Here is a 12,713-nt window from a genome sequence, read left to right on the forward strand (position 1 = left end):
ACACCATATGTAATGTAATTCATGTGTGTGTGAGCTGGTGATTGTAGAAGTGAATGTTATTATTTTCTTGGTCAAAAATAGATTAGCCTATGCACTTGTGCTTCAGAAAATTCAGATAGATTTCACTTTATGTTTATTTAGCTGATGAAACTGATGGCTCAAAGTGTGGAGTGATTTTGTCATATATATAAATATGCAGCAGATCTTAGGCTGATTGGGTCGGCATATGAAATAAAGATATACAATATAACATATTTACAATTTTATATTTTGTTATAGGACAAAATATATTGTGCTATGTAGAAATATATTTGTATGTTTTTATTATATATATATATATATATGCTGATTGAGTCAAATTAGCATGGACGCTAGATGAAATGATACAATTCCTGCCGTTGTGATTTAGGCTTTTTTTTTTTTTTTTTTTAATTGAGTTTTTAGAAGGTTTTGCAAAGAATTTACTGTTAGGTATTGATGTGATATTTTTTGAAAAGAAATATGGTATTTAATGTTTTTATTTAGTTGTGGTTGAGAAGAAAGAGTGTATTTTTATTGGAAATAGTACTAGATGAATTGTGTTGATTTGAATTTAAAATTGTGAAAAAACAAAACCTTAATACTAGAGCTTTAACGATCCGAGCCGAGCCAAATTTTAAGTGTTCGTTAACGTTCGCGAACAAGGCTCGTGTTCGTTCGTTAAGCTTTCGAGCTTATTCGTAGTGTTCGAGCTCGGCTTGTTAAGAATTTTTGTTATTTGAGCTCGTGTTCGTGTTTGGCTCGATTAAGCTCGTTCGAGCTCGTTTGTCTTATTTTTTAAAATTTATATACAAATTATAAAGAAAATTTAAAATTATTTTATTTATATATTTTAAATTAATATTTTATTTATTTATTAAATGTAATTTTATATGTATCTATAATATTTATAATAGATATATTATTTAAATGAATGTTCACGAATAAAGCTCGGGCTCGTTCGTTAACCAAACGAGCCTGTTTATGTTGTTCGGCTCGTTAATGTTCGCGAACGAGCTTTAACTGAGCCGAATTGAGCTAAGTTCATGAACCACTCGGTTCGTTTAATAGTTCTACTTAATACTAATGAAGAATGTTAAAGTTTCAAAAAAGTGTATATATAAAGAGAGCTCTCAAGCACATGTAATGAAATTGTTGTAATGCATGTGGAGAGAAGATGGATGGTTGTATTATGTGAGTGAATTATTATTACTCTTCCGTCCCACATAATTTGTCCCTATTTTTTATTTTCGTCTTGTCCCACATAATTTATCATTTCCTAACTATTTTAATCTTAATCTATAATTATTTTTACTAAATAATAATTATTTTTACTAATATATTTTTTAATTGCTTACTAAGTATATTTTACCTAAATTTTCGTGTCTACAATAATAGACACATATTACATGGGACGGGACGGAGGGAGTATTATTATTATTATTATTATTATTATTATTATTATTATCGAACACAGAAACGTGGTTGATAAATGCATGTCCGAAACTATATGTAATTTAGAGGCAGAGGGAATATTTAAAATTAATTAGAGATGGTGGTTGATGGATGAATTCATTGATAAGCAAGCAGTGGTGTTTAAACATGTTTTCAAAATGTTTAGGGTTTCTTTGGTTGGTGATTAGCTTTTAGATTTTATTTAGATAATATTTTATAAAAATATATTCAGAAACTGGGTTAGTGTTACCATTCAAATAAATTATTGTTTTGAGATAATAAAAAATAGATTTTGGGGTGTAATGTTAATAGATATAAATATAATATTTTACATAAAAAAAATATTTACATATTAAATAATAGTAAAAAATAAAAAAAGATAGTAGGAAAAAACATTACCTAGGAAAATATGAGTAAGAGGATGAGGTTGTGGGGTTTATGTCGTGTGTGGTTGATGGGGTGCATTTCGCATCCTCTCCATTACTATTATATTGATTTAGTATTGGGTATGATTTATCTGAGTTTTAAATCAAAATTAATATTATTTAATTTATATTTTTTTTAATAATTCTTTTTTATAAAATATTATTTAATTAAAATTTTGAACTCGAATCAAAACCAAACAAACTTAGTGTGTGTTCATTTGGTGGATTTTTATCCAAAATTTTACAATTTATTAATTTTTTTCTATTAAAAAATATCAAATGAAATATTTTTTTTTTATTTTTTTATATTATACTAAAAATTAATACATTTGAAACATTACATCAAATATATATTTATATCATATTATACAATTATTTCAATTCAAAATATTTACTGTTTAAATCTCAATTCAAAATTTTAACTTTCAAACAAACACACCCCAAAAATGTCTTCTTTAATTTACATTTTGCTACGTATACTATTGCCTTTTCATTCTCTTTGCCTCCCTAAGCTTCCTTGGGCGTTTGAAATTGTTTTTCTTTGTAGTGCAAAATTGCAAATGAAAAATAACACAATTTTGAATAAAAAATTATATAATTATCTAATACTAGTTTTATATTATCTTTGGAGTACAAAATTGCAAATGAAAAATAATACAATTTTGAATGAATAATTATATTTTTATCTAATACTATTTTTAATAAAAAAAAATATAAAAAAAATGAGACTAATTTAACGGTGAAACCCCTTCTTTTAGGTTCAATATATTCTTCTTATTTTTACCTTTGTATTCCTGTGGATTTTCACAACTTATCCTCATATTTAAATATTTCTTAGGTAATATTTTTTTAAATTCTGTCTCTCTCTACTTTGACAAGACACTACATTTTTTTTTTTTAATTTCTACCTGACTTTTTAGTACTTATTTTATCTTTGAAATTACCATATAATATAACAAATATTGTTTATACTCTCATTTTTTTATATAAATATATATTATCAATTACGTACTCTAAAATTATCCCGTTATAAAAAAAAATATCAGATTAATGTACCTCAAATTTTCATTTATGTATTGAAATTAATTTAAACTAAAAAAACAAAACAAAATCTTAAAAAAAGTCACCATCCGGCGTGTGGATGGATTATTTTTCCAAATTCTTCCCCTCTCACGTTGTCCCTCGCCGTCAAAGCCCCTACCGAAGTAATCGCGTCGAGTCTTTTCACAAAAACCTTTGCTGCCGTCGGAAGTCTCTCCCACTACCGAGAGCTCCAATTCTGTCCGAGATGTCGAAAAAAACTTCATTTCCGATGCAGAGGTGAAAAAGCAAGTCAGAGTTTATAATTTGGTAAAATCGATTTTTTGAATTTATAGTGCACTTGAATTTATTTTATTTGTGCATTGGTTGAATTTGTACAAATCTCGATGACAGATCATTTTACTTTGACATCGTATCGCACCGTCAAGTCGAATATGAGTTATTTTAATGTGTTTAAAATTGTAAATGATCTTGTTGTCTATAGAAATAGATACTTTTACATTTTTATATATTTACATTTATAGTAAATGATCATACTGTCTATATAATATTTTCATTTACAATTTTTACATATTTGCATTTATAGTAAATAATTGAGATGTGTTAATTAATATGTGCAGTGAGCATTGTATTTTACTTGATTGACCTAATGGTAAAATCAATAATTATAAATCCATATTTTAATTTTTTTTATCAATATTAATTAACAGTAATTTTAAAAATATTATAAATATTTTTTTACAAATTATATTAATTATTGAAATTTACACCATTTAATTGTTTTTTTTTTTAAAAAAAAATTATAACTTTCAAATAATATAATAATATGTGCAAATCAGATATGCCTATGTTAGACGACAGCTACGGCCATGCATCGCGGCACAATCTCATTAATTAATTAAGTCACGCAGATCTCAATAATTTATAACAGATTTAGATCTAATAATAATTATATTAATAATTCCAATTTAATTTCAAACCTCTTTGACTTATTTGTAAGCAACGTATGAATTATGCTTTCCTCCAAATAAATTATGTTTTCACCACTGTTTTTTTGGAGTATTATTAATCAAAATTTATTATTTTTAACAAAAATTAAATTTTATAATACCGTGTGAAATTTTCTTCACAATTTTTGGGACTTGGGGTTTGTCACCCAAAACATCCTCTCCTCAAACCAAACCAAGGACCCTGCCCACCCCTATCAAAAAGGGACTCGGGACCTACTTCCTGACCAAATGTCAGCTTTGGGCTGAGCCCGCACATATTTGTTTTTGGATATTCTTCAAAAGGCCTCGTACTAGTAGAGTTCATTTGAGACTTATAAGGTGTAAAATTTTCTTTACAATTTTCGATGTGGAACTTGGGTTTGCATCCCAACAAGATTTAATATTTTTTATTTTTTATCTTTTACTATATTCACAATAATTCAAAATTTCAAAAATAATTTGAAAAGATTTAAGACAATAGGTTGTTCATAATTAAGACCATGTAGCAATAGTGACGTATCTCCTAATAATATTGGTCTGAAATGTTTAACTTTAATAGTTTGTTTCATTTGAGATTTTTATTTTTATTTTTTTCTGTGTAATTAGGTTGTGTGTGTGTGTTTTTTTTTTTTTTAGGATTTATCATGGGTTTTTATTATTTATATTTTTTTTTTAAAAATATCACATCAAACAATTATTTTTATTTTTTATTTTTTATATTATAATACAAATTTATTTTACATTCAAAATATCACATCAACCTCTATTTTTGTCACATTAAACAAATATTCAAATTCAATTGTTTACTATTAAAAAATCTAAACAAAAAACTAAAACCCAGACAAACACAAACTTTTATAATATATATATATATATTATAAAAAAAATTATTTAAACCACAATTCCAACTAAAAAAAATACCAACCAAATACTTTACTCGTTTCACAATGAAAATACTTCTCCCTCTCCCTCTGTCCACACACAAAGTAAATATTTATTTTTAGCACGGTATTTAAGAAATAATAGTATTTTAATTATAGTGGGTAGTTAAAAGTAGTAAAATGACATTTTTGCCCTTATTTTTTGTGTAAAAGTAATGATGTGACGTAAAATAAAGGTATTTGTGAAAAAAAGTGAGGTATTTAATGAAATATTTACTTTTTAATTGGACGTCCCAAAATAAAAATATGTATACTTTCTAGCGGAACGGAGAGAGTATATAAATTTACTTTATTGACCATTTCCAATAAATTAAGATGGGGATTTGGAAAATATATACTCCTTTCCTTTGTATATTTTGTCAAACGCTATTGTATATACGATAATTTAAGTAAAATATAATTAGTAAATAATTAAAAAATGTATTAAAATTAATAAAATTTAAAATACAATTAAATGTATAATCATACTTTTAAAAAAAAAAATTAAATTATGTGAAACAAACAAAAAAAAAATAAAAAAATTTGAATTTGAATGGTTGTTTGATGTGATATAAATAGGTGTTGATGTGATATTTTGAATGTAAAATTGATTTTTAGTATAATATAAAAAATTAAAAATAGGTGTTTGATTCGATATTTTTTGGGGGAAAAAATTGAATGAATAGTGTAAATCCAATCCAATTCCCCAAACAAACACACTTACAAGTACGATCTACTCAAAATCCTTTTATTTTTATATCTCTTTAATTATCAATTATTTTTATTTACTTCTAAAATTCTTTATTTTTTATAAAACTAATTTATAGTAATGATAAATAAATAAATAATTTTTTTTTATTTATATTATATAAAATTTTATTATTTACAGAATAATATCCATATTGTATACTCCTTCCGTCACAATTCAAAGTACCATTTTTATCATTTTTATTTATCCCATTTCAAAATATCATTTTCCAATTTTAGAAAAATTAATCTTACACTAAACCAAAATATTTTTTAGTTCTTATTTAAATTAAAAACATACTATTACACATATAATTACTTTATACAAAAATTTAAAGGGTAAAAATGCCAAATTTTTTTACACATTTTCTTCGGAGGAAGTATGTTTTATTGAGATATAATATTAAAAATATTTAAACATATATTTTAAAATTTTTTAAACATTAAATAATTAATCTCATATTTAAATAACTAATTTATACTATTTAAATTCTCACACGCAAACAAAAGATATCATCTTTGCTGAGACAAATGAAATATTATTTAATTTTTATAATTACTTATAAAAATATATTATTATTTTAATTCACAAATATCACAGTCAAATTATTATTTAAATTTAAAAACAAAGTAAAAAAAATAAGGAGCCAAACACACTTGTGTTTTAATTAAATATAGTTTATTAATTTTCACATTCTTTTATTTTGAAAAATAAATAAATTTCTAAAATATTGTTCTTTTAATAATTATCTTCATCGTAAAAATATTAAAGAAAAATACAAAGGACCGTTTGTTTGTCCAAGAAATATTTTTCGATATTATTCTCAATATATGTTTTATTTTTTTATAAAATTCATATTCAATATAATATATTATTTTATCATAAATAATATAACAATAATATTTGGAATAACAACTTCAATTAGAGTTTAAATTATAATAGTTTCTTGTATTTTAAGTAAAAATATATTAAAATATTTTTTTATTATTTATTGTGTGAAATTTTATTATATTAAATTAAAGTTTGTACAAAACATTATATTCATTCAATACTTATATTTGACTATAAATATGAATATAATTATGTAAATTTTATATAAATAAATTAGGTAAATATATTAAATAGTTTTTTTTTGAATAAAATAAATAAATAAATGATTAATTTTGCATTTTATAAATTTTTGGATGTATTTAAATGGATTTGTATAGATTTGCTTGAATTGTTTATGAATTTATATAAATTTCATATTATTGTAAAATATTTTTTTATTGATTTATATAATTTGTATAAAATTATATGAAATATATTTGTAGATAAAAGAATATTCAAATAATTAAATAAAAATATAAAAATATAATATAGTTAAAAAATACATTAACATATTAATTATTTTTATTTTTATTCTCATCATCTTCGTTTCCATCACCTTATATATTATATATAATTAATAATGTATAATAATTATAGTATACTAATCTATGCTCACTTTCTTTTTTTTTTTTTTTTTGTCATAAAAAAAATATTTTTATTTTTTTTTAAGTAAAAAATCATTATATTTTTGTATTTTTTTTTTACTATAGAAGGAAAAACTAACAATAATTACTTACTTTTATTAAAAATTTTATCCGGTCAACTTGACACATATTTTCATGATTGAGGGAGTACTATTTTTATATATTAATATTTTTTATTTTTTAATTTTATTATATTCAATATATTAATTTGTTTTAATTGGTTAGAATTTTAACATAATTTTATTATGAGTATATGTATTATTAATTTAACAAATTTAATGTGAAATTGCAATGAGATAAAATGAATATGAAGAGAAATAATATCCTTTTAAATCCTCTTTATATCTTTTTCAATTAAATTTATTTGGATATTTTTTATACAAGAAAAAATAGGAATTAATTTAAAATTTCGATTAATAAAATATATTTTTCATAATTTTTTATTATATTTTAATTTTTGAAATAATTATTATTTTATTAAGACATTATCATAATATTAATAATTATTATCATAATATTTGAATGTTTTTTATGCAAGAAAAAATAAGAATTAATTTAAAGTTTCAATTGAAAATATATATTTGCAAAATATTTGCTAATAATTTGCTATTACATTTTACTTTTTAAAATTATTATTATTTTATTAAGATATTATAATAATATTAATAATTATTATCATAATTTTTTTTTATGTATAACAATAATAATATATTTTAAAAATTCATCAAAGTATTGTCACGAAAGATTTTATATTTACAATTTATATACTATAATTTTTAATTAAAATCTAATAAAATTAACCTACTTTTAAAGTGTATGGATCGTTGAATATAACAAGATTTTAAAAGATTTTTAAAAATTTTAATTGAATACCTCTTTTAAAAATCTGAATTGAATACCTATTTTAAAAAAATTTTAAAAATTTGGATTGAAATATGCCCATATTTTAAAAGTCCAAGAAAATCTTACAAATCTTAATTGAATACACTCCCTAAGTTTATCAACTATGGACAAAGAAAATATTTTGTGTATACTTTAATTTAATATGAAAGGGTTTCAAGTAATAAATAAAATACGACGTGCTTTATACAATTTTACTAAAACATAAGAGGGTATTATATAATTTAGTCATGGACTTATTACCTAATCTTTTGTCCATTATAAATTTATAACAAATCTAATCTACAGTTAAAAAATTATTCTCTAATTTGTTAACAAATTTGTAATGGATAAATTTATTTAAGTGTCAAAATAAAAATAATTTCTGGTAAAAAATTATTCTGTAGTGTTAGTATTCACTATTAGATACATACCTGAGCCAATGATATTGAAATAAAACATATTTTTTACATAAACATGATCAAACTTTTACTTGGGAGATTGATTCTATTAGTTTTACAAAAAAAAAAAAAAAAAAAAAAATAAAAATGCACGAGGTACATTAATAATATGCATCATCAAAATAATAACCCTTCTTATTATTTTAGAATTATAATTAAATTTTCTATTAGATTAGTTCCACAATGGAAAAAAATTGGCATAAATGGTTCTCATGTGTCGGAATTGCTGGATGTGACAACGTCGTGATACGCCAAAAATTGTGTGGATGACACACGAACGTCTTAGAATCATTTTAGAAATATAACTAGATCATTGGACTAATTCCATACTTAAAAAGTCTTGGCAGAAATATTCTTCAAATGTTGTTCAAATGTCATCCATACAATCTCGATTATACCACAATGTTGTCATGTCAGCAATTCCAACTTCTGAAAAATATTTTTGTCAAAGTTTTTTAGTTGAGACAGATTCAATATAAAATTTAATTATGATCCTAAAATGATAAAAATAATCAAATATATGACTAAAAAATAATATTCTCTTTAACCTATTATATTAAGATCAGTACTAATCAGTAATATATCAGTAATATGCAGCAATAAAGATACAAGTATATCTCCTACTATTTTAAACCCAAAAAGTGATTATATATATATATATACTACACCCTCCGTCTCATTGAAAGGTTATCATTTTCTATTTTTGTCCGTCCCAAAACAAGGTTACCATTTCCTAATTTAGTAATTGTACTACCTGCTTAACATAATAAATACACTTTCAACTTACAATATATTACACAAATATCATTACTTTTATATTACACCATACTAATAAGGATATTTTTGTCCTTTTTACTACAATACAATATAATACTAATATTAAAAAATCTACGTATAAAAAGAAAACGCCATCCTTCCAACGAGACGGAGGGAGAATATATATTTTTTTTAAAAAAAACAAGAATTTCATGAAGCTTTATTGTATTTTATTGCATAGGTAATTGATTGTTGTAAACCATAAAATGACCTTTTCAATAAATTTATTTTAGGTAAAATTTTTGTCACTGCTCTAGCTTTAAATATAATGTCTCTATTTTCTTTTAACTTTAAATACCCATTGACAATTAATTAAGGAATGCTTTTCAAATTTAAGAATTAACATTTTTTAAAATTTGAGCACTATATGATTTTTGTAAAAATATTACTTCAAATAAATTATTTTACATAAAATATTACAATAGATATAATTATTTTTAGAATTTCAAAACTTAAAAAAAATATCCAGAGCAGTGGTTTGTTTTTTTAAAAAAAATATTCAATATATTTTTCCCAAAAATTTAATATACTTATACATATTTATTATTTTTATATTATCTATGTAATTTTCTATACCTCATATTAATTTTTTTAAAAAAAAAACCAAACACAAAACAAACACACCCATGCATAACATTAAGTCATTCATTTTTGTATTTTGACTTAATTTCTTATTCATAGAATTTAGGTTTAGGTCTATTTTCATAAGAGTATCAAATATATTAAAAACACATGAAGTCAATTTAAAATTATTTAATCTAATGGGTTTTTTTAAATTTCTTCTAGGTCTATATTTTAGAGGATGATTTTCAATAGAACCCAAAAGGTCATAAATTTCATGTTCTATCACAATATCAAAAGTTTTATTTTGCACAAAATTAAGGTCTTGTTAATTAATTTAGGCTCAATACCATTAACTGATGGCAAATTTATTTCATCAACAAACATATAAAAAAAATAAAAATTTAAAAATAAAATCTCAAGACTAAGGATGTAAAGTTTTACCAAGAAACTAAAACTTTAATATCATTATTATATCGATAATCTCGTAAAATTCAAGATACCGTAAGAAATATATATATATAAGGTAAAATATTTATTTAGTCCCGTAATTGGACTTCCTTATCATTTTAATCCTGTAAGTGGAGCCTGTCGCAAACTAGTCACGTAAGTGAAAAATTTTCTCTGTTTTAATCCTCCTGCGCCGGAGATGCCCGCGTGGCTCGCCGGAGGTGACGCATCCGCTAAGTGTCGCTGACCTGGCGGACACGTGGATTTTTTTTTTTTTTTTTTTTTTAAAATTTTTTTAAAAACTAATTTTTAATTTATTTTTAATTTTATTTGTATTTTTTTATTTTTTTATTTGATCCAATTAAAAAAATTAAAAAAATTAGAAAAAATGAAAAAAAAAAAAAACCACGTGTCCGCCAGGTGTCGCTGACCTGGCGGGACACCTGGCGGACACGTCACATCCGGCGAGCCACGCGGGCGTCTCTAAAACAGCGAAATTTTTTCACTTATGGGACTAGTTTGCGACAGGCTCCACTTACAGGACTAAAATGATAAAGGAATCCAGTTACGAGAATAAAAGAACAGTTTACCCATATATATATATATATATATATACTAGAACACGCTCTTGCGCGGTATACCGCGCGACTATTCTATAATGTAATGTAGTGAAACATTATTTATTTGAAATATAAACTGTAAAACAAAAATACAATCGAATTATTTGCGCTCAGGTCGGTTGGTCCTCGGTCGGTTGGTCTGGTCGGTTGGTCAGGTGGGTTGGTTAGCTGTCGGATAGGCAGGTCGGAAGGTCCTCGGTCGGTTGGTCTGGTCGGTTGGTCCTCGGTCGGTTGGTTAGCGGTGGGATAGACAGGTCTGAAGGTCCTCGGTTGGTTGGTCTGGTCGGATGGTTGGCGGTCGGACAGACAGGTCTGATGGTCAGCAGGTCGGACAGACAGGTCTGATGGTCTGCGGTCGGATAAAGTAGGTCGGCTGGTCTGCGGTCGGATAGGCAAGTCAGCTGGTCCGCAGGCGGATAGATTGAGATAAGAAGGGTGACCCTGCATCTCTAGTTTTGAAATGTCAAAAATAGCAAAGATATTTCAACTATGATAATTGTTACGCACAAATAATAATAATAATAATAAAAATAAGGATATCAGGATCTTAAAGGAAGTTAGATACAAAGTCGGGTGGAAATGGAGAAAAATTTGCGCTCAGGTTGGTTGGTCGGATGGTCAGATGGGTTGGTTAGTGGTCGGATAGGCAGGTCGGAAGGTCCTCGGTCGGTTGGTCTGGTCGGTCGGTTAGCGGTGGGATAGGCAGGTCGGAAGGTCCTCGATCGGATTGTTAGCGGTCGGACAGACAGGTCTGATGATCTGCGGTCGGATAAAGTAGGTTGGCTGGTCTGCGGTCGGATAAAGTAGGTCGGCTAGTCTGCGGTCGGATAGGCAAGTCAGCTGGTCCGCAGACGGATAGATTGAGATAAGAAGAGTGACCCTGCATCTCTTTATGAGTTTTGAAATGTCAAAAATAGCAAGGATATTTTAACTCTGATAATTGTTACGCACAAAAAATAATAATAATAATAAAAATAAGGATAGCAGGATCTTAAAGGAAGTTAGACATGAAGTCGGGTGAAAAAGGAGAAAAATTTGTGCTTAAGTCGGTTGGTCAGGTGGGTTGGTCGGATGGTCAGGTGGGTTGGTTAGCGGTCGGATAGGCAGGTCGGAAGGTCCTCGGTCGGATGATCAGGTCGGTTGGTTAGCGGTGGGATAGGCAGGTCGGAAGGTCCTTGGTCGGTTGGTCCTCGGTCGGATGGTTAGCGGTCGGACAGACATGTCTCATGGTCTGCGGTCGGATAAAGTAGGTCGGCTGGTCTACGATCGGATAGGCAAGTCAGCTGGTCCGCAGACGGATAGACTGAGATAAGAAGGTGACCCTGCATCTCTTTATGAGTTTTGAAATGTCAAAAATAGCAAAGATATTTCAACTTTGATAATTGTTACGCACAAAAAATAATAATAATAAAAATAAAAATAAGGATAGCAGTATCTTAAAGGAAGTTAGACACGAAGTCGGGTGAAAAAGGAGAAAAATTTGAGCTCAGGTCGGAAGGTCCTCGGTCGGATGATCAGGTCGGTTGGTTAGCGGTCGGATAGGCAGGTCAGAAGGTCCTCGGTCGGTTGGTATGGTTGGCTGGTCCTCGGTAGGATGGTTAGCGGTCGGACAGACAAGTTTGATGGTGGTCTGCAGTCGGATAGGCAAGTCAGCTGGTCCGCAGGCGGGTAGACTGAGATAAGAAGGGTGACCCTGCATCTCTTTATGAGTTTTGAAATGTCAAAAATAGCAATGATATTTCAACTTTGATAATTGTTACGCACAAATAATAATAATAATAATAATAATAATAATAATAATAATAATAATAATAAT

The sequence above is a fragment of the Andrographis paniculata genome, unplaced genomic scaffold (genome assembly GCF_009805555.1).
Source record: "Andrographis paniculata isolate CXL003 unplaced genomic scaffold, ASM980555v1 Contig79END, whole genome shotgun sequence".
NCBI classification, from domain to species: Eukaryota; Viridiplantae; Streptophyta; class Magnoliopsida; order Lamiales; family Acanthaceae; genus Andrographis; species Andrographis paniculata.